General features: G+C 33.9%; 1 long non-coding RNA gene across 1 annotated transcript in view; it reads left to right on the forward strand.

Moving 5' to 3' along the window:
• The window catches only part of LOC143668487 (uncharacterized), a 34,716-nt gene extending 12,325 nt beyond the window's left edge, over positions 1 to 22,391 (forward strand). The window contains exons 2-6 of the long non-coding RNA XR_013168471.1: positions 1,692 to 1,974; positions 9,041 to 9,111; positions 11,794 to 11,872; positions 17,087 to 17,197; positions 22,245 to 22,391. This is a non-coding gene — a long non-coding RNA (uncharacterized LOC143668487). The remainder of the gene's footprint in view (positions 1 to 1,691; positions 1,975 to 9,040; positions 9,112 to 11,793; positions 11,873 to 17,086; positions 17,198 to 22,244) is intronic.
• The last annotated feature ends 214 nt before the right edge of the window (positions 22,392 to 22,605 follow it).

Raw genomic sequence — 22,605 nt, forward strand, 5'->3', positions numbered from 1 at the left:
TTAAATAATATCATGGGGCAGGTGTCTGCTAAATATGTTTTCCTATATTTAGAGAAAGTGAAATAGTTGCTTGGTTAAAATAATCCCTAGTTCAGATTATTTACTCAATTATATATATATATATATATATAGAGAGAGAGAGAGAGAGAGAGAGAAGAAATGGGAAAGCAAAATAGTCCTTGGCAAGGCCAATCTCTGGGAACTTCTCTCTCATAGACGAATAGAGTATAAGTCAGCTTCTTAGTAGTAAAATATGATTTAATGAATATCTTAAATCTATGAATATTATCCTAGAAATCATTCTTGTGAGGCCTTAGAAAGGCAAGCTTAGCATTATTGAGGGTGGAGAATACACCTATTTCTATTTTACTTTGCATTAAATTTAATGTTTTAAACACCTCATTTTGGTTTCTCATATTTATAACCTCATTCTGAAAATAGTATTGTGTAAGGATGCTTCAGGCATGATTTTCGCTTTCATCTCTTATATTTTCCAGCATTGTTCAGTCACCATATTTCTTGTTGCTATGTGCAGTTTCTATGGTATTCTTTGCTCTTAATTTTGTTTCTCAAAATAACTTCTACTTTTCTCTTTGAGAAGAAGCATCACAGATTGGATAAACATTCCTATACAAACTAATATTCTGAAGATTTATAGTCATATAAAATGAATCAATGTCACAATTCTTCTAAGTTATTTTAATGATAGTGTTGGGGATACCCCATTTGCATATTTAGTTACAATAAATACGTAAGATAGAAGCTTGGAAAAAGGGTAAAAAATTATGCATAATCTTCATTTTACTCTCCCTCCTCAAAACCTGTTATAGCATGCTGTTCCAACAACAACAACAGCTACCATTTATTTAGCACTTACTGTTAGGGGTTCAAAGCCAAGCGCTCCTTTTCCTCCTACACCAGGGTTCTGGCTGGAGAAATATACACATAGGAATTTTGAGCCAAATGGAAATCAAGTGGTAATTTTCTTAATTTGTGCAAGCAACATACAATGCCAAAATGCAAGGCTTTCTTTTATGTACTGAAATGAAGAACAAGACATAAAGGCTTAAATCAATGTTTGAAGTGGCATCTCCTTCTCACAAGAACTCTCAAGATTGAATCTTCCTTACTTAGGTGTGTCTCAGAGAGAACTGGGTGTGAAGAAAGCCCAGGAAACTGCAAAGAGGAGAGCTGCAGGACAGACTTTCTAACCTACAAACAGGCCCCTACCCAAGTGAGGTATAAGAGAAAGAACATCAAGATTCTATTTACATATTTTTGAGCTTAGTAATAAAATAGCAAGGAGATGTTTAAGGCAGAGCAACCCACATAAGTATAAAACACAGCCCAGTGAATGTCAAGCTCAGACCGCTCAGAACAGTACACCTGCTGCCTCGGAGATGAGCAAATGTTCTACAAGAAAATCATAGGAAGAATTTTCCCCCCTACTGGTCAAGACAGCAATAAGAATAGAGGAAAATAAGCATTTTGCCCTAACCTTACATTATGTCAGTTATTGCGATAAGCAATTTACATGTTTTATATTGCCTTTATCAAGCATTGTTATTATAAATTTCTGCAACTATTATTACAGGTATGCAATAATCCAATGCATTTTAGTAGATGAAGCTGCCATTTGCCTGTTTCTTCCTAAATCCATTTCTAATCCTTCTCTGCCCTTTGTATTGCAGAGCTAAGCCCTACAAATTGCATTTCCAGAGCTGTCTTGCAACTTGCCAATAGGAAGAACTGGCATGAAATGGGAATGTCAGAGGACAGAACAGCATTTGGTGGTTCTCTTGGCTTGTGCTGGAGATTGGTGCAGTGGGTGCATCGTGTACATGACTTCAGCTCCCTCGGGAAGCCAGGCTCTTTGTGGTCCCAGCCCCTGAGGGGCAGCTATCCTTGTGACTATAGTGTCCACAGGGTGGATCCTCCTGCAAGATTACAAGCAGGCATTCTGGGATTCTGGAGGTAATAACACCTCCTCCCTTTATCCCATCAGCCAAGAGTAGAAAGGGCTTCCTTTAGTTCCTCGTCCCAGTTTCTTTTCAGCCTATTTTCCTCTTCAGCTCTCCTATTATTTTGGCAACTAGTTTTCCCATATTTATTCCCTCTATTAAACTATTTGGTAAGGGTTCCAATCTTCTCAAGTGAAGACCAGGAGGTTAAGTTTAAATATCTAAAACTAACTTGTGAAAAAGATATGATTTTTTCCCCTGATTTTAATTAGGTATTTCAGGCATTTATCAATAATCCACTATACAAAAGACACAAATAGACTAGAATATTATATTATTTTTGTATTTGTTACAAAAAAATCACCAACAATTTATAGACAATTAGTCCTAATGTTAGAGGAAAATGTAAATAAGTATTCACTTGACAAATATTCTTTGTGTTCTTTGAGTACAAAGTACGTGTCAGATATATCACGAAAAAGATGGATATGGTCCATTTCCTCACAGGTTTCATAACCTATGGGTTCCACCTTTGTTTCAGACACTTTCTAGTACTTTGAGGGTGGAGTTTATCAACAGTCTCCTTTGCTCCAACATTTGATTATGAAAACTTTCAAATCTACAGAAAAGTTGAAGGCAGTTTACTGTAAGCACCCACATCTGCCCCACAATGATTCTCTTGTTTTGTCATGTATTTGTTCATATGCCTCTTCCTCTTTGCTCGCATAATAAAATAATTTTCATGCATTTCAAAGTAGTAGTACACCTCTCCCTAAACAGTTTATCCTGCATGTCATTAACTTAGTTAAATGTTTTTGCAGATACTTTCTTGTATAAAAAATTTCTGTATAGTGAAATGTACAAATCTAAATTAGACATTAGCTGTTTTTTAATTTTTTTTTCATTGACGGGCACTGGGAAATGAATCCAGGTCTCTGGGATGGAAGGCAAGAACTCTGCCTGCCGAACCACCATGGCCTACCTCATTAGCTGAGTTTTGATAGATGCATACACTTCAAAGTCTTATCATGATACTCATTACTGCACACAATTCCCTGATATCAGTTCCTCATCAATGCCTGCCCCTTCTCTGTGGAGACAACCACTGTTTTTATTTTTTTTTTTCATGGGCAGACACTGGGATTCAAATCCAAGTCTCTGAATGGCAAGCAAGAACTCTGCCATTAAGCCACCATCGCACTGCCCAACCACTTTTTTTATTTGTTGTTCCACCATAGTTTAGATTTGTCTTTTCTAAGAATTTCTTATAAATGGATTCATATAATATGTACACTTATATGTAAAATTCCTTTCATGCAGCACTATAGTTTGGAGAGACATCTGTGACATTTGTTTCAGTAATTCATTCATTTTTATTGCTCAATGGTATTATTTTGTATGAATATACTTCAGTTGCTTTGTTCATTCATGTTTTGAGGATATTCATGTTTTTTTGGCTGTTCTGAATAAGACTGCTACTCAAGTTACAGTTTTTTAACAATAGCAAATAGAACAGCTTAAGAATTTAGAATGCTGTTCAATGTTATTAATCTTGTTGGAAATGTATGTGTTCATTTTCTTGGAAAATTAACCAGGATTGAAAATGCTGGCCATAGGAGGATTTTTAGTTTTATAAGAAAGTGCCAGGTCTTTTTCCAAAGAGGCTATAACATTTTACAATCTCACATAAAAATGTGTGAGTGTTCTGGTTGCTCCACATCTCCACCAAAGTTTATATTATTAGCCCCTTCCGGTGAATGTGTTCTAGTATTTCATTGTGAATTAATTTGAATTCCCTTGATGATTAATGATGTTGAGTTCTTTTTCATGAGTGTTTTAGTTTCCCAACTGTGAAAACAAATACCAGATCACGGTTTAGTGTGTTAGCTTGCAAACTGCTGAAATGCAGTACGCCAGAAATAGAATAGCTTTTATAAAAGGAAATTAAATAAGATACAAGTTTACAGTTCTGGAGAAAGTGAGGAGTCCAAATTAAGGCACCAACAAGGTTACCTTCACTCAAGAAAAGCCGATGGGACAAGAACAGCTCTGTCAAGTGGATGATCACGTGGCTGGCACCAACTGGTCCCTTGCTTAGGGCTCCAGTGCTTTCAGCCTCTGTTCCTCACTTTGCTTCTCTGGGGCCGGCTTTCATCTCTTGGCTTCCCTCAGCTTTCTTCAGGTCCTGGCTTACTTAACATCTCATGGCAATGTCTGCCGGGCACCAAGCATCTCCAAAAATCCATGTCCGCATCTATGTCAGCTCTGCTGTGAAGTTTCTGTTGGCTGTGAGTCTTCTATTGCTTCTGAATATTTCTTCAAAATATTTCCCCTTTTGAAAACTCTAATAATTTAATCCAAATCCACTTAGAATGGGTGGAATTACATCTCCATTTAATCAAAAGATTACATCACAATTGGTGTGCATTCACAAAGATAATCTGATCAAAAGTTTCCAACCAAAAGTGTTGAATCAACTGTACCCATAAGATTGGATCAGAATTGAAACATTGCTTTTCTGGGGTACATAATACTTTCAAATCAACACAGTTTAACAACAGGAATTTATTAGCTCACGTTTTCAGAGGCAGAAGATTTGCTTTCTTCAAGGGTTGGTATCTTTTGGCTCACAGTCAATTTTTGTGGTCCCTTGGCTTTTCCGACACACGTCAATGCACAAGGTTGCAACTTCTACTTTTGCTTCTGGGTTCCATTAATTTCCAATTTCTGGTTTTCCCAATGGTTTCTCTTTCTGGATCTTATTTTCTTTTGCTTTTAAGGCCCTCAATCATATTGGATTCAGACACACCCTCATTTAATTTAAGCAGACCTTAACTAAGAACATCTTTAAAGGTCCTATTTACAAACAGATTCACATTGACAGAAACAGGGGTGGGGACTGAATATACCTTTTGTGGGAGACATGATTCAATCCCCAACAACCAGTATTGATCATTTGTTCATATTTTCTCTTTGGATTCCATCTTTAAATCTTTTGTTATCTTTCAGTTAGGTTCTCTTTTTATTACTGGACTGTTAAAGTTCATTATATATCCTGCAAACCAAGATACATATTTTGGAAATATTTTTACTTCTCTGTGGTTTTCCTATTCATTATCTTAGCAGTGTCTATGGATGAATAGAACATTTAAATATTTATGCCATTTATCTTATCAATTTTCTTCTTATGACATTTTAGTTGTCTCAGTTTTATTTGTTTTGTCTGAGAAACATTTGTCTATTCCTGAATTTAAAAAAATATTCTCCTTTGTTTTCCCCTATAAGCTGTTATAAATTTAGCTTTTGCTTCCAGGTCTCTGAATGATCCTGATCTATTTTTTTATATGTCATAAAGTAGAAAGATGGGGTTCACTTTTTCTCCATATAGATATACAGCAAAATTGTTGGAGCACATTCCATTCCTAATTGGATTTCCTTGGTATGCCAGATAAAAATCAACTGACCATATAATCAGGGTTCAATCTTTGGATCCTCTATTTTTTTTTGCTCACTTTTGTCAATTGCATGGTCTTTATTGCTGTACCTTTATAATAAATATTGAAATAATGTAGTTTAATTCTTTGGTTCTACTCATATTTTTGAAGATTGCATTGCCTTAACTATCTTTTCATTTCCATATAAATTTTAGAATAAATTTGTGTGTCAGTTTGAAAGGACTGTGCACCCTAGAAAAGCCATGTTTTAAACCTCATTTATCTTGGACAGCAGCCTTCCTTTTAAACCCTATTCAGCACTGTAAATTGGAATTTTGATTAGATTATCTCCACAAAGATGTGACACACCTAGTTGTGGGCATTAACCTTTGATTAGACGGAGATGTGACTCCAGCCATTCCACATGGGTCTTGATTAATTTACTGGAAGCCTTTAAAAGAGAAAACATTTTGGAGAGAGCCTCAAGCCATTAGAACCATGACAGATCCCATGCAGCCAGAGACATTTGGAGATGAAGAAGGAAAATACCTCTAAGGGAGCTTCATCAAGCAAGAAAACAGCAGAGAAAGTTAGTAGATGTTGCCATGTTCACCATGAGCCCTTCCTGTTGAAGGAGAAACCCTGAATGTCATCAGCCTTCTTGAATCCAAGGTATCTTTTCCTGGGTGCTTTAGATTGGACATTTCATTTATTTGTTTTTAGTGTTTGTAGATTGGACACTTCAATAGCCTTGCTTTCATTTGGACATTTTTCACAGTCTTAGAACTATAAACTACAAACAATAAATTCCCCTTTTTAAAGGCTGTTACATTTCTGGTATATTGCATCCTGGCAACTTGCAAGCTAGAACACTTTGTGAATTTTTACATATTGTGCTAGACTTATAATTTGGATTGTGATGAAATTATAGATCAATTTTTGGAGAATTGACACTGCAATGCTTAGGTTCTAGAATCAACTTGGGCAAAGGATTATGCCCAGTTGTCTGGTAGGCAAGCACTGGCCTGACTATGGCTGCAAGAATATTTTGTGGCTGATAAACTGGAAGGTGGGCATATTAAGTCATCAGTCAGTTGATTACATCTGTGGCTGATAATATCAGGATCAACTAAGGCATGTTTCCCACAATGATATAATCCAATCAGTTAAAGGCTTTTCAAGAAGAAGAGAGACTCTTTCATTATTTCTTCAGCCAGTGAGCCTCTCTGTGGAGTATGACACTTTATCAGAGCCACCATCCACATAACCAGCCCTATGGATTTTGGAGTCTTCCATTTCCATGATGACATGAGGCACCTTTATAAATCTCCTGTTATAAACAACCTCTCCTGTTGGTTGTTTCTCTAAAAACCTCTGACTAAAACAGGCAACTTAACAATGTGTCTTAAAATCCACAACACATTACATCTCTCTCCATTTATTCTGGTTCTCTTTCATTTTTCTTATCAAAATAAATCTTGAACATTTTGTTTAATTTATAAGAAGTGTTTAATTTATAAGTTAGAATTTTGCTTAATTTATGTGAATTGTTCATTTTAATTATTTTAAGTAATTTTTTTAAATTTCCATTTAAAATAGTCTTTTGCTAGTTTACATATTGCAAGTAATTTTTAGATGTTAACTTGTACCTGGCAACACTGATAAATTCAATTATAAGTTCTAAGAGTTATTCTGCTTATTCTTTAGGACTTTTCATGAATACAATTATGTCATCTGCAAATAGAAATAATTTTGTTTTGTTCCTTTCCAAACTTTACAGGTGTTATTTCTTTTTCTGACCTTTTTTCAATTACTTGCACGTATAGTCAAATGTTGAAAAGAGGTGGTGAGAATAAGCATTGGGAAAATGTGCTCAGTGCCTCACTATTAAGCCTGATGTTACCTGTAATTTTTCATTGATAGGCTTTATCAGTTTGAGGTGTTTCCCTTAGATTTTAATCACCTTAAAAAATACAATTTACAGCTATATCTAGGTTAGTATTTGATTGAATAAAAGAGGAGTGTAGCCTAGCAAGTTAACACATAATATTGAACATCACAATAAGAAGTCAATTTCTTATTTTCAACTAGTACATAGAGGAAAATGATCATTAGTTCTGCTTTTTCTTTGAGCTATACATTGCATAACTAAAGAATAGATGAGGGAAAATTTGCATTTATAAAAATACACTAACCAATAAATGAAAAAGAATTGCAGAAGAGAATATCATCATTTGGCAACCCCAAAGAATTAATGGACCTAGGCATTGAATATAAATAGAGAAATGAAACAACCAGACATTATCTGTCTCTGATGAAAGACCATATCACCCTCTATACTCTTGCCAAAAGATTGAACCAGATTCTGGCCAGTCCTCTGTATCCAGCTGCCAATTTGATGAAGATATAGAGGCAGAAAAGATCATGCTGAACTGCTGCTCCATGGATATAAAATCAGTCAAAGGAAGACTGTGGAAAATTCATCATATAAGACAGCTCAGGTTTCTCAGCAGATAAATGTAAAGAAATGAAAAAGATGGACAAGGGCCTGTAAGATAAGAAAAACTTCCTAAAGGTTATGCACTTGGATGATAATCTAAAAAAAAAAAACTATTTACATGATTTTTCTATAATTAAATGCTTTAGAATATCAGTTTCAACAGCCTGCATTCTCATTACTCTCTTGATGAGAACTAGTTCCTCTTCTGTTTGATACAAAAGATCGATGTTAATAAGGATTTTAAAATTAGGATTCCTGATATTGAGAGGAAATCAGCTTATATATTAATATAAGACCATAGGAAATCTGGGTGTTTTGGTACAAATTAATTTAGGATGCTCAACACCCATTATAGTCTCTTTCCTTTTCACGTCAGAAACACTGCTCTTTATGACTTCTTCCTCATCTTCACAAAGAGGTGATGCTATCACCCCACATTCACAATGTTGTTCCTGTTATACAGGTTTGATCATCAGAATATATCATTCTTAGCTACAGTGACTGATATAGGGAAGGGTATTCATTATGTCAATAAATATTTGTGGCAAAAGTAGATGATTTCGAGTTCTTCCAAAGGCATTCTTCTATTGGAATAGGATGTCATTTTCTCACTGGCACTGATAAGCTGTTAGAAAATGGGTCTGATTCTGTTAGCAACCTTCTCATCAGCCATATGGATAGACAGTTTGAGCATGAGATACACATAGTCTTGACATCATCTATTTCATGAGTCTAGCAGTGTCTGATGCCAGGTGTACTGTAGACTTCCAAGTCCCACAAGCCAATAAATTCTCTGTTATTATTAAATTTTGTTTTCATTGCTTGTGCTTAAAAAGTTTCTAAATAATATATCTGGAATATTGAAGAACTTTAGAACATATAACAACTTGAAGAATATGAATATCAAAAAATAAGGCTCTGCCTCTTTGCTAAAGACTTGGAATGTGGATTTTACATGATGTTAGAGGATGGAATTGGAAGGAGATTTGAGAAAATATCTTCATATTGTAGCATATAAGTTAGTTTGTAAAGATGTGCCCCTTTTTTGTCAAATTTTTACCTGGTAAGATGTTAAAGTTAAGAAAATGTCTTAAGAGTTTTCAACTTGAATTAAACCTGTCTTCTCTCCACTACTCTGGTCCTAGAAGTTCCTGGCCATAGATAACCTGATTTTGATGTACCCGAGGAACATCTACATGGAAATATCTTACTAGAGGTTAGAAATATGAAGCAGGGCATAGGGGAGAATTTAAATATAGACAAATAAGAGTTCATTTCAAGTATGAAATTAAATGTGATTATCTATGAAAATAATTTAGCATAGTGGCTGGAAGAGAGTAAATTCTCAACCAAGTGCAAAGAGGATTATGTGCCAATTAACAAAAAATAATTTGTGACTATGAATTGATAATGTTAAAATTATTCTTAGAATTATATGTATTTTAAAGTATGCTTAAATTGTATTTATATTATATGATTCTGTGCTTTTATGTAACTATCTTAAAGTTAATATGTGAACATAAACAAAATGGTCTTCTAAAATAGGTGAAAAATCTTAGAACAGTCATTATAAAGTATCCATCCAATGCATCAAAATAACTTAACAAAATCATGATAAATAGTTATAACTCAATTAATTTTATATATGAATGCATACATATATATGTACTCACATATATGAGTATATATGAAAAATATATTATATGTGTATATATAGATTTACATATTTTTACAAAAATTAGAATGTTAGAGATGCCTTTGAAAATATCTAGTTATCATTTCTTAAGAAAGTTATAATTTACCTGTACTTTTACCCTCCTTTTATATAAATTGATGTATTGGATCATATCTTTAGGTCAGAAATCTCGGAATATACAAATAAATGTTGAAACCTTGTATTTTAACTTGAAACATGCACATACTTGGAGATACACTCAATGGAAAAGTCACCAATGCTTCTTGATGGTGAATGGGATGATATAGGTCTAATATATTAGGGTTATTTGCAGTTTTAGGACAGTTTTGCTGAAGAAAATATTCCTTTGAACACTAAACACAAATACATTCTGCAAAAAAGCCACACAAAGAATAGAAATGCAATAAATAATTCCTTTCACTGCAAAAGACAAAAGAGGTGAGTCTAGTCTGGAAAAGGTAAATGTTCTACAGTATTAACCTACATGAAAAGAAAACCCTAAATGTACCCCAAAAGAGAGTTCTCTGAAACATTTCTTTCTCCTTATTAAAAGAAACCATGTAATGAGAACCAGCTTTGCATTATTGCTTTCAAATACATGATTTTCCCAAATGGCACTTTACCCCATTTACACAGAGTTTGACCTGAGGTTCTAAAAGGTTAATTTTCGTTAAGATTATATGGCTTGTAGGCAAATTAGTCAATATTCAAAAACAGATATGTTTGGCTTCACAATCCCTTGATCTTCCATTATGTCATGACCTTCTCATTATTGGTAATAGTAGTCTTGTTAATATTAATGATGATGATAATAATAGTGCTAATGATAAATTAGTGCCAGGTACTATCCAAAGGGCTTTCAGTATATTGAGACATTTACTCTACACAGCAGCTCTGTGAAGGATGGAGTTTGTACTATTGTAGCCATTGCATAGATGAAGACACCGAAGTAACTTGCTCAAGGTCATATAGTGGTTGGATCTTCTCCTTACCTTACCTTGTATTAGCTCACAGACAGAAAAGAAAATGGATTCAACCATTTTTAGTATATAAAAGAATTCATCTGAACAACTGTCTATGGTAACTTCAAGTTGGACTTATTTTCTTGTTCAGGTCAAAAATAATTTATCAAATATATATTTGTCATGAATAATACATTGGGATGCTACGTATATAAATATTTCTGAAACTGGATTTAAAAGCCTTAAAGAATACTTACAAAACCACTAGATGGTAAAAAATAATAATAATAGTAAGTTAAAATATTAAGACCAACTACTTATACTAAAATTAGACCCTCTCCCATATCTTATTTATGAGTTTACCAGTATGGTCCCACAGAAATAATGGATACAGAATTTTGAGTTTTCATATGGTTTTACGTTATAAGAATTTTTAAAAAGGAAAACAAAAATTTGATATTTTTAGAAATATTATTTATTTAAACCTACTATCTCCCTCTTTTTTGAATGTCAAGATTGCTATAACTCTGAGGCAAAATTATAAATAAATGTTGATAAAGCATTTATTAACATACTGAACTATGGTAATTCAAGAAAACATGCTTTTGTAAGCACTCTAATCCATGGAAAATTTCCAAGAAGTGTTCTTGAGTCTAATAATTATCATCCCAGATGCTGAATTGTGTCAGCGTGGGATGAGCTGAATGTGCTGTCACATCCGACAGAGTTGCCAATCTTAAACCAACTGTGACTGTTCTCTGTATACTTCTTTCTCTGGGGCATTAAAAAAAAATCTTAATTAGCTTTTGTTTCCAAGTGGGCTTCAGTTTTCATGATGTTGTTTTCATTTTGCAAGGATTATTAGATTCAAATTGACCCTGACATTTCATATCTTTTTCAGCAAGTATATATATTTATGCAATATTTAAAATCAAGTTGTTAACCTAACTAAAGTAAAATCAGGGGTCCATTAAAAACAAAAATGTTCCTTTAATACTCAACTCTGAGTATGTTATATGCAATTCAGACTTATGCTGGAATATATTCCATTAGCAAAAGTAATGCAAATCTATTCTTGAAGACTTGTTGATCATTTAAACATGTCAAAAATACGTAGGGAAATAAAGAGAAGCTGGATATGATATTATAGATCCATATTGATGATGCAATTCTTATAGAAATTCTCTATCTCCACAATGGCAGAAATACTTGAATTAGATATATGTTCTGCTTATTCTAGATACAATTTATAAAGATTGCAAGATGATGTATTCCAATTCTCAAGGAAGGGGGAACATTATACCTTATCTTCAAATAAGGTATTGTTTAGTCTTATATTTTTGAATAATTTAACTTAAAGGCATTTTTATTATTCAGTGTCAATTTTCAACTGACTGGAAATTTGCCACACAATATATTTCAATCTAGCTACATATCTTCTCTTAGAGTTAATAGCAAGCTAAAACATGTCAGCGAAATCAGCTACCAATGAAAATAAAGAGCCAATTGTCATTTACCTTTACAAATATTAATAGTGTGTTTAACAAGTAACAGTATGCATCCTCCTTTTAGCAGAAATGCTGCTTACTAATGACATCTCATTGTTTCACACAGCAGGACCTCTCATTCTATTTAGGCATAATGACTGAGCTAACATCAGTTTTTAAGAATGTATGTTATCATTATTCATTACAGTAATGCACTGAAGCTTCTCTGGGAGGCAATAAAGAACACAATGTATATTTTAAAGACCTTCATTTTCTCCCTAAATGCTTGAATTAAGCTGCAGTCTGTGGTGTTCAGAGAATTGAGTTATGTCCTAAAGCAATGCTTCTCTTAGAGTACATCATGCCTGGAGACTGGGTTCTGATTAGCCTCTGAGTTTTCTAATAGAGTCTATTGATTTTCTGCTACTGTAGCTGCCATGGGTTTTGTGCGCTGGCACAGGGGTTCTATCTTTTGCATGAGAGAATGATGGATGGCTGTCTGGGAGGCTCCGAGCACATACTTATTTCCTCTTCAATAAGGACAACAGTCAGTATCATTTGAGCAGAGGAAAACACTGAAGCAACCCAGCAAGCTTATGGAAGAACTTGGGTTTTCTTCATATTCATTGTTCTATGAAAACTTGGCAATCATGCTTAGTACTCTTAAATTCCATTACTCCCATGGTGGGGAAAGATTAAACTTTTTTTTTAACAGATTAAAAAATGTAACTTTTCAAAAGAATACTCTGAAAGCATTTTCATTATTACTTTTTTTTGGCTGCAGCATTAACTTTATATACAAATCAACAACTTCTAAAAAATAGCAATACTCCGAACCCATAATTTAAAAATTTCCATCATACATTAATGGGTAAAATCCTAATCATTAATAAAGTCCTAAACTTTACACTGAAAAATGGTAATTTCAATGTCAACTGGCACCACGTCTTTGTTTTTTAATGAAGATACCAGGTTGTCTTAGATTAAGATCGGTAGAAGCAGAGATGGAGAATTAAATTCTTGAGGAAATGGTATATTGAGGGAGTGCTCTCAGATGGTGCATGGGAAGGAATAAAGGAAGGAGAATAGTCAAGGAACAAGCTGGACAAAGATGCGGGCCTAAATTTCTAAGGGGAAATCTCAAGTCTGAATGGAACCACTGAATTGTCCGCAGGCTGACTGGTATTGGAAAAGAAGAGAAACTTCCTAGACTTTTCTGTGCTAGGCAGTTCCCATTAGCAGAGGTCAATACTCTGAGGTAAGATGCAGATTTGTGCTGCTGACAGCCAGCACTCACAGCAGCTGAAGGACAGGTTCACTAGCCTCGAGAGGGGATCTGAGCAGGGCACCAAAAGTACCTCCTATACAGGTCAGATCCACTATACTGGTCTGATTTTGTCCTACACGAATATGGCAATGAAACATAGCACCCATTCAGTTTAAAATGGGCAATTGTGGACCTGATGGTAATCAGCTTGATTACCAAAATGAGGGAGGGTTGAAATTGATCATCATAAAAAGAAAAGCAAATCTTTTCTTTTAAATTTATTGATGAAAAACCAGGGTAGTCTGCATTAATTGAAACAATATTTTTACACCTAGTACAAATCTGTTGGAATTGAAATGCTCAGTAGAATACAAATATAAAGTAATTTGATTACTGTATCCCTTTTATTAACTTTGCCCTCCCAAAGGACACCCATTTAATGCATTGTTGTCTTCTTTACCTATTCTCTAGGAAAGGAGACTACGAAATGACCCTTTTCTTCTAATTTTTTTCTATTTCATTTAGGGAATGAAATGGACAATAGATGGTCTAATAGCTAAAAAAGAGTAAAGTTGAGCATGACAGCAATTGAAATTTAGATACACTTAAACAAATCTCTCAAGTTATTTCTAGAACAATGGGTTTCATAGCTTCTAAAAGTCAAAACTATCATTTGATGAAATAGCAGTCTTTAAATTGTAAATGAGTCTGGGTTGTCCTTCACATGGAAACATCCTTAGAATAAAATTGAATTATGTAACTACCTGTTGAAGAGTGCTTTGAAAATTGTTTTCTCCTTTCTTTGCTTTGTATATATGCTGTTATACAATAAAAAAAGTAATTAAAATTGAATTATGTACTAAGAAGAGACAGGGACCTACTTTTAAAACAAGATGATGTTTCAAATATATATATATTTATTTCAAAGTATTGCTTTCCTTCATGAAGAGTTGTTTTTACTGAAAATCTAAACTAACAAATCTTTTCAAATACTTGAGTTTTGAACTTTCTTCTTTTTTCTTAACCTATGAAAATATCTGATATTTTCTTTCCACAACTTTTCAAAGTAAGACTTGTGTATATGGTTTTTAAAAAGTTATCCATATCAAATACTTTAATATACCAGATTACTAATTTATTGGCAATTATAAATGATGCATTCTGGAATAATTTCAAGTTACTGAAGTTCTAGAGATAAGTTGTGCTTTTAGATCTTTCTCCAAGTAGACTAGTGAAGTGTACAGTTTAATATCAATCCGGTTTATCTTGACACCTTCATATTTATACTACACAGGAGTCCTTTGAAGTTAGACTGATGTGCTTCATTCATCTTCTTTCCAAAAATGAAGTTTGCCAAAAATTCAAGATTAGTAGTGCAGTCTCATTTTAATAGACTTCTGTGCATTCCTTTCACTTTAGTTAAGTAATTAAAAAAAATAGATAGGTGGAAGCACAGAATTTGGTACACACATACACATTATCAGGCTGTGTTCATGTGAAATTATAAGGATAGATTATGGGAAAAAGTTCCTGGTAAAATCACATCAGCCTATGCTATGCTACAGTCCTTACAACATAAATCATCTTTCAGGACCATCAAGAACATATTAACCTGGACTTTTATCTCAATTCCTAGTCAAAATAGAAATATGAAAGTTCAGTAAGTTGAATGGAATGTTAAATTTTACAAACTTCAGTATGGCTGGATATCAACTACTCAAGCTTACTTCTTGTCAGCTAGTAAAACAATGAAGATTTGGTCCTTAGCATATTATATTTTGTGAATTCTTAAGGAAACAAAGCAATCTTTATAGAAAAGCAATACTTATTCATTATCATGAGGATCATTCTGGTGTGACTTGGGAACAATTTAGCAATAATGAACGTTTTAGCAATAATAAGCAATTTAGCAAGGAAATACATATTCCTTGATGTTCTTTTTTTTCAGGGGTGTGGTGCATGGTCTGGGTATTGAACCTGGGTCTCCCGCATGAAAGGCAAGCATTCTACCACTGAATCCCCCTTGATGTTCTTTTATAAAGTACAGTAACTAACAGCACAGACAGGGTTTCTTCAGTAGCTGTGCAGCCTAGGGCAAGTTACTTAAACCTGCTACGCTTTTGCTGTTGCCTCATATTTAATATGGAGGTGATAAAAGCACGTTCATCTTGGAGACAGTAGATGTAAAAACTAAGGATACCTGGCACATATGGGTGGTAGCTATTAATATCCAGCAGCTCCATTTTTAGTAATTATCCTAAGGACATGATTAGGGACATATACAAATGTTTTGCTACAAGGATATTTAGTGTAGCATTATATGTGATAGTGGAAACACTAGAAGTAATCTAGTTGGGAATTGAATGAAAGATCTAAATCTTTAAGATGGACCTCTATTAGCCATGTAAAATAGCAACATATAAATGAATTTATTTATATAAACATGCTGCTATATAATTCAAATAAATAAATTAGGATAAAAATACCATTGGAAGCATGATTATAACTATTAAAATAAAAAATGAATGCATACATATGCACTGAAGAATTCTGATAGGGTGAACACAAATATTAAGATTAGATATCTCCAAATGCAGATGCATGAGCCATTTATCTTTTTCACTTAAACCATATTACATTTTCTGGTTGTTTTTAGAGAAATAAGATTTCTATTATAGTAAAGGAGTAAATCAATTTAAATTAAAAGTTGCATGCATTATATTAAACGTGTCTCTAATATGCACAATGATCTTGTAGAGTTGCGCTTCTAAAATAGTAGCTTTTTAAAAAATGAACACTGAGCGCTCAGCAAAGTCTATATAAGAGAAACGCTTTCCATTGAAAATCTTCTGTTTTCAAATGTAATAATGTAATGTAACACTACTAATGTAACACTGCAAGAAATATTTCCCGCATCAGCCTAAGATAATAGTGATAAATTATTGACGGACTACTGCTATGTCTTGAAACAATAAAAACCTCTCATTACATTTCACTGAGCTAGAAAAACAGAAACCTGATAAAGTTTTTAGCTGAGACTAATAAAAATGGCCCATATTATATAGCCTACAGTGCTCATAGTGATGGCCTTTCCTTGACAGAATGAACAATGGTCTCCAAGACTACTTGAACTTTTTTATCTTGTCGGCATACATCTTTGATGATTAACTCCTGAATTTTTCATGCACTCTTTTCAATGTTGTTAGAGAATATTTTTTACAAGAAATGCTTAAGAAATAATTTTTACATAGAAAAGTCTATGATGTATCTAATAACAAGAATTTAAGCACACATATATAACATCACTAGAACACATTTAAAAGGCAATTAATTCTTCATGCAGTCAAAATTGTACTTGACATTAACTGTTCATAAAGAAGAAAACTTGTAGCATGCCTAAAAGCTAGTGACAAGGGATGTTATTAACAAGATGATTTCACCCTGAAACACAGAAAAGGAGGAGAAATCCAACTATGAGAAATGTAATGAAGTTTCCAGCATGCCACATCAGACAGAGTACTACTAGACACTAATAGCCCTTATCTGAAGCAAAAAAAAAAAAAAATCATAGCCTCATCTAGCATTCCATTCATTCATCCATCCATTCATTCATTTATTTATAGCCATCTATTGCCAGATGAAAAAGCAACAACAACAACAACCAAACAGCTCAAAAATAGCAAGAATTAAAGAACTTACAACATGTCACAAGGAGCTGCCACTAGATTTTCAAATTATAGATCTTGGCCATGATAAAGAATCTTTGCTGTCGTTTCTAGAGAAATGAAACTCGATAAAGCTGAAAAAGGGGAGAAGTTCTGAAACAAGAAGCCAATGCCTACAGATACATTTAAAGGAAAATTTGTTTCCAACGAGTTTACAAATATCAGGTAATTTCTCTAAATTAAGACTTTCCCTGTTCTTGGTTTTCCTACATTCTTCCCACCATGACTATGGCTGACTAGCTAACAAACACACATCGTAGCTTTAGATACCAAATATCTGGAAGCACATGTCAGCCATGATTATCAACAGTCTATGCTATGTGCCAATTTATCCCGCAGGGGCTCTGGGATTATGTGCATGTTATTAGTTGGCAGTGCCAACAAATTATGTGTGGCATAGAAATAGAAACAGTGCCTTTCTCCAATATTGTTACTTCTTTTAATATATGACTTTGTTTTTTGTCTATAAAACTTGTATTTAAGAAGTAGGTTTATATTTAATTAAGGAAAAAAAGTAAAGATAAAGAGTCTTCCTGATCATATATCATTCTGGGACTAATTCCCAGAAACTATATACTGAAACTAAAAATCTGTTCCAAAACCTGTAATTTCTAGAAAGTTAAATGGGCAAATCGTCAGCTTGTTATTCATTCACTTATTAAAAAGCAAATAAGGAATATCACTACCTATCTCTTAATGATTATCATCTAATATTTAAGTCCTACTCACTGCCTTCCTACCCAAAACTGTGAGTTATTTCATACAGGTACATACACCTGGTATTTTCCTCTGGATTAAGCACCTCTTTTAAAATGAATGCATAATTCATGAACTGCTACCTTCTTCATGAAGCTTTTTAAAATTGGACAATATTATGAATGTTTTCCTATCACCACCCACTGTAGCTTAGAAAAACTCATATTTCGTGTTTTGCTAAATTTTCAAATTATGTAAATATAATGGATTTTACTTCAAGAATTTGCATTTGTGACAGTTAAACCCCTCAGTTATCAACGTATTTGTAAGCTCTCATTTGTTAGACTTTCTATTTTTATTTTCTGACTCTGAAATCAAGGTGTTTGAAATAGAAATTAAATAGTTGATTTACTCTGAAATATTTAAAACAGATAAGTACAAAAGCAATTACCAATCAACAATTTCTCTTTCTCCTTATACCTCTTGCCTTTTTCTCTAGCTATTAAAGTTTTCTTCACATTTCTTATTGGTGATTTTGAGTTATTTACTCTCTTCTGTTAGTATAAAATTCCTTCATCTGTTATATGGATTCAATATTTAGTATTGTGAGAAAAGTAACTTGGATAGAACATGTGAAACTGCTAGATATTTCATGAATATGGTTTGTTAAGGGTTGAATTATGCCCATGAAAAAGACATGTTCAAGTCCTAATTTCAGGTCCTGTGAATGTGACTTTATTTGTGGATAAGTTCTTTGGATATGTAATTAGTTAAGATGAGGTCAAACTAAATTATGGTTGGCCCTAAACTAAAATGACTGGTGTCCTTTTAAGAAGGGAGGAATTGGACACAAATTGGCAGACATAGAGGAGAATGCCAAGTGAAGATGGAAGCAGAGATTGAAGCCCAAGGATTGACCAAAAAACACCAGGATCTAGGAAGAAGGATGGAAGGATTTTTCCCTCCCCAGGTTTCAGATGGAACAAGGTCCTACCAACACCTTGATTTCCAAGTTTTAGCCTCCAGAACTGCGAGATAAGCCATCCAGTTTATGGTGCTTTGTTACAAAATTCCTAGCAAACTAACATACTGCTCAACAAATTTTATTTCCCTTCTTCTTCATATCCACCCTTCTTCCCTTTCTCATCCTACCTTTCCACACTGTCCAGAAATATATGACCTTATATGCAATGTTATAATGGGCATTTGTTTTTGAAGTCTAGGTTGATGCACTCTTTCACATATTCCTGGATACATCATTCAACAAGGCTACTGATTATTATATAGCAATACTTAATAAATAAATGTTTTAAAATACTTATGTTTTTTAAATTATATAATTAAAATGGATTGATACATATAATTCATATATATTTTGGTGTTACACTTACCTTGTTAGTAATTACAAAAAATCATATGGGTTTAATCTGAATGGTAACAACTCCAGAACCTTTCCTCTCCATTGTCTAAAGTTTCCCAGTACCTGTGGGAAATGACACACTGAGTAGCTTATATACAAAAATTTTACTCCATATCTACTCATGGAAAAGTATCTGGATGGACAATTGTGCTATCTAAATTATTAACTGGTGAAACTATAAGAGACAACTCATATTTCAAAGGCTAGGACTACACATTTTTTCCTCAAACAGAAGTCAAGAACTGAGTTTATTCTATGCAATTAAATAATAGGTATTTAATTTGAACCTTCTCCTAATGTCCCATTTTCATCAAAGATAAGTGGCATAGGTATAACAACTTGCTCATAAAGACTACCTGTGTGATTCTGGAGAATTTACAAAAATTCCTTAGGACTCCAGTTTTTTCATTTGCAGATTAGGAGTAAAAATAACATATTGTACTTGGTTTTGTAATTATTAAATAGCTCAGTGTTCCAGTGCCTAGGGATCTCAAGTATGCAATAATGATAAATGTCAGTAAGGAAAAAAAAATACAAAAATAGCGTGAATTTAAAAACATGCTTCTGGAAGTGGCATGCCAAAATTTCCGTCTGTTTGTCTATTTTATGAGGGGGTGGAATGAGGGCAAGAATATTGTATGTTTGATGAGAAACTGAAAGAAGCAATTTTGATTAAATTCAGTCCGTACATGGTGCCACAAATATCATTGGACTTTCTGTGGTTGATGACAAAAATTTACCTGTTGAGACTAAAAGAAACAACAATCCATACTCAATCAGTAGAGGCTACATCCTGCTACAAGGGCCTGTGGAGGAAACTGGCTTCCTTTTTTATGGAAACACAAGCACATCAGAGATGACTTGAGGGTTGCAAAAATGTTGAGAATATGTTTTGATATGTGGTGCTTTAGTTTTCTAGGACTGTTATAACAAATTACCACAAACTAGATGGCTTAAAACCACAGAAATGTATAGGAGGCTTAGAAATATGAAATAAAGATGTCAATAGATCCAACCTCAATCTGAAACCTGTCTGAAAGAATGCTGCCTTGGCTCATTTATTAGCCTGTAGATTTGGTCATCTACCACCAATCTTAGTCATTTCTTGGCTCATAGATGCATCACTTCAACGTCTGCCTCCATTGTCACGTGATGTTTCCTCCTCACATGTTTGTGTTCATTTTCCCCTTCCTATAAAGAACACCAGTCATATTGGATTCGGGCCCACCCTAAATCTACTTTGGCCTCATCTTAACTAATCATACTTTGAAAACTCAATTTCTAAATAAAGTCACATTCAAGGGTTCAGGGGTTACAACTTGAATGTGTCTTTCTAGAGGACACAATTTGTTTTAGTTTGCTAGGCTGCTGAAGGCAGATATCATGAAATAGGTTGGCTTTTAACAATGGGAATTTCTTAGGTTATAGTTTTGAGGCTGAGAAAAATGTCCAAATCAAGGCCTCATCAGAGGAATGCTTTGTCCTGAAGACCCACTGCCATATGACAGAGCACATGGCAGTGTCTGCTAGTATCTCCCTTCTCTTCTGGGTTTCCATGTTTTTGGCTTCTTGCTTCCGTGGCTTTCTTTCATTCTCTCTCTCTGTCTCTGTAGTCATCCCACTTACAAAGAGCTTCAGTAAGAGGATTAAGATCTGAGTAAGGTGGGTCATACCTTAACTGAAGTAGCTTCATCAAAAGATCCTCCTTACAATAGGTCTATACCCACAGGAATGGATTAACTTTTAGAATATGATTTCCTGGAGTACACACAGTTCTAAACCAGCACCTAATTGAACACATAGCATATAATAAAATAAAAAATAACAGTTGCTCTTTGCAAAGGCTTTTCTATGTGTCCAACCTTCCTCTTGAGCATTACACATGACTTTATGATTTACTGCTTATGAGGAGCACTTTATAATTACCTTGGGTAAATTAGCTTGGTAAGGTCATAAAGTTTCTAAGAGACAGAGTCTCTTATACACATATATAAATAAATGTGAATTGAATAATCTGAAAAATAATACTGGACTCAGAATCAGGAAAAAATGTAAAGGAAATCTAGTAGTTATATAGGTCAAGGTTTTGATTATACAGATCTATGGCAATTCCAAAAGGCATTAAAATTCAACTTTACAACTGTAATGGTTGTGTTTTAAATTATTCCAAATAGTCTATGTGTTGGGACTTATTATTCCAGATAGCCAATGTTTAGAATCCAAAATTAAAAAGTGCAACATCTAAAAGAATAGTTAAATATTAATCTTTATTAGTTTAAATGTCAGCAGTTTCTTACAAAATGAGTAAATGTTACAGCCTAAAAAATAAAAATAGAAATAGAATTTGGCAGACCAATTGCTGAGTGAAACTGTTAAAACTCTGATTATGTGTTGGAAAAGAAAAAAACATCGCCCACACTCCCAGGTGTTAATTTATCATCTTCCTATTAAATTCAATATTCAACACAGCAGAAGAAGAAAAAGTGGAAAAAAAAAACTAGTTTCAAATGTCGTTTAACAGATTTCATATAAACCTGTTCAAAGTTATGGAATTTGGTTTATATAATTTTATGTGACTAGAAAGTGTTTATATTACATACAATTGCTAAAGGAACAAATCTATACCAATGATTGTTTTCAAAACTCATCTTGGATTTTTGAAGAATACATGTCCACTGATATGTTTTCATACATGTAATATTCACCTCTCAAACTAATAAGAATATAAGCTTGTGGAAACCAAAGGTAATGGATAATATTATTTGTTCACCAACTACTCACTCCAATAGCTTTTCTAGCATAATACTAAATGATTGAGCTATGTTTTTCCTAGTTTGTCGCTACATCTGTTAACTGTATGTGGTAGTTAGGTTCAGGTGTCAACTTGACCAGGTGATGATGCCCCATTGTTCTGTTTCTGTGGACATAAATCATCAGAATGTGAAATTCATCGATGGCTGATTACATTTGTGGTTGGCTAAGGGGAGTGCCTTCCACAATGATGGAGTTAAACCTCCATCATTTAGCTGGAGGCTTAAAAGAGAGAGGTCAGAAGAAAGCTCAGCAGCTCAGTATACCTCATCTCCACGCTTGCAGTGAAGCCCAGATGTCTGGAAATGCAGGTGGGAATCATGCTGGGAAAAGCCACTGGGATCCAGAAGCCAGGAGAAAAGGCCGGCAGACATCGCCCTGTGCCCTCCCATGTGACAGAAATACATTTTTAACTAAATAAATTCTCTTATTAAAAACCAATCCATCTCTGGTGTGTTGCATCCTGGCAGCTTTAGCAAACTAAAACACTGTAGTAATTATTTAATTGCTTAGCTGTGTTAACTTGGGCTTTGACCACAATGCTTTCTATATGGCTGACAATAGACAAATCTGATGACCTTAGAGACCCCTTTGCTCTACTTTTCATAATCAACAAGAAACCTTCAGGAGGTCTGGGGTACTTCAC

Source organism: Tamandua tetradactyla, chromosome 24, assembly GCF_023851605.1.
Source record: "Tamandua tetradactyla isolate mTamTet1 chromosome 24, mTamTet1.pri, whole genome shotgun sequence".
Classification (NCBI taxonomy): Eukaryota; Metazoa; Chordata; class Mammalia; order Pilosa; family Myrmecophagidae; genus Tamandua; species Tamandua tetradactyla.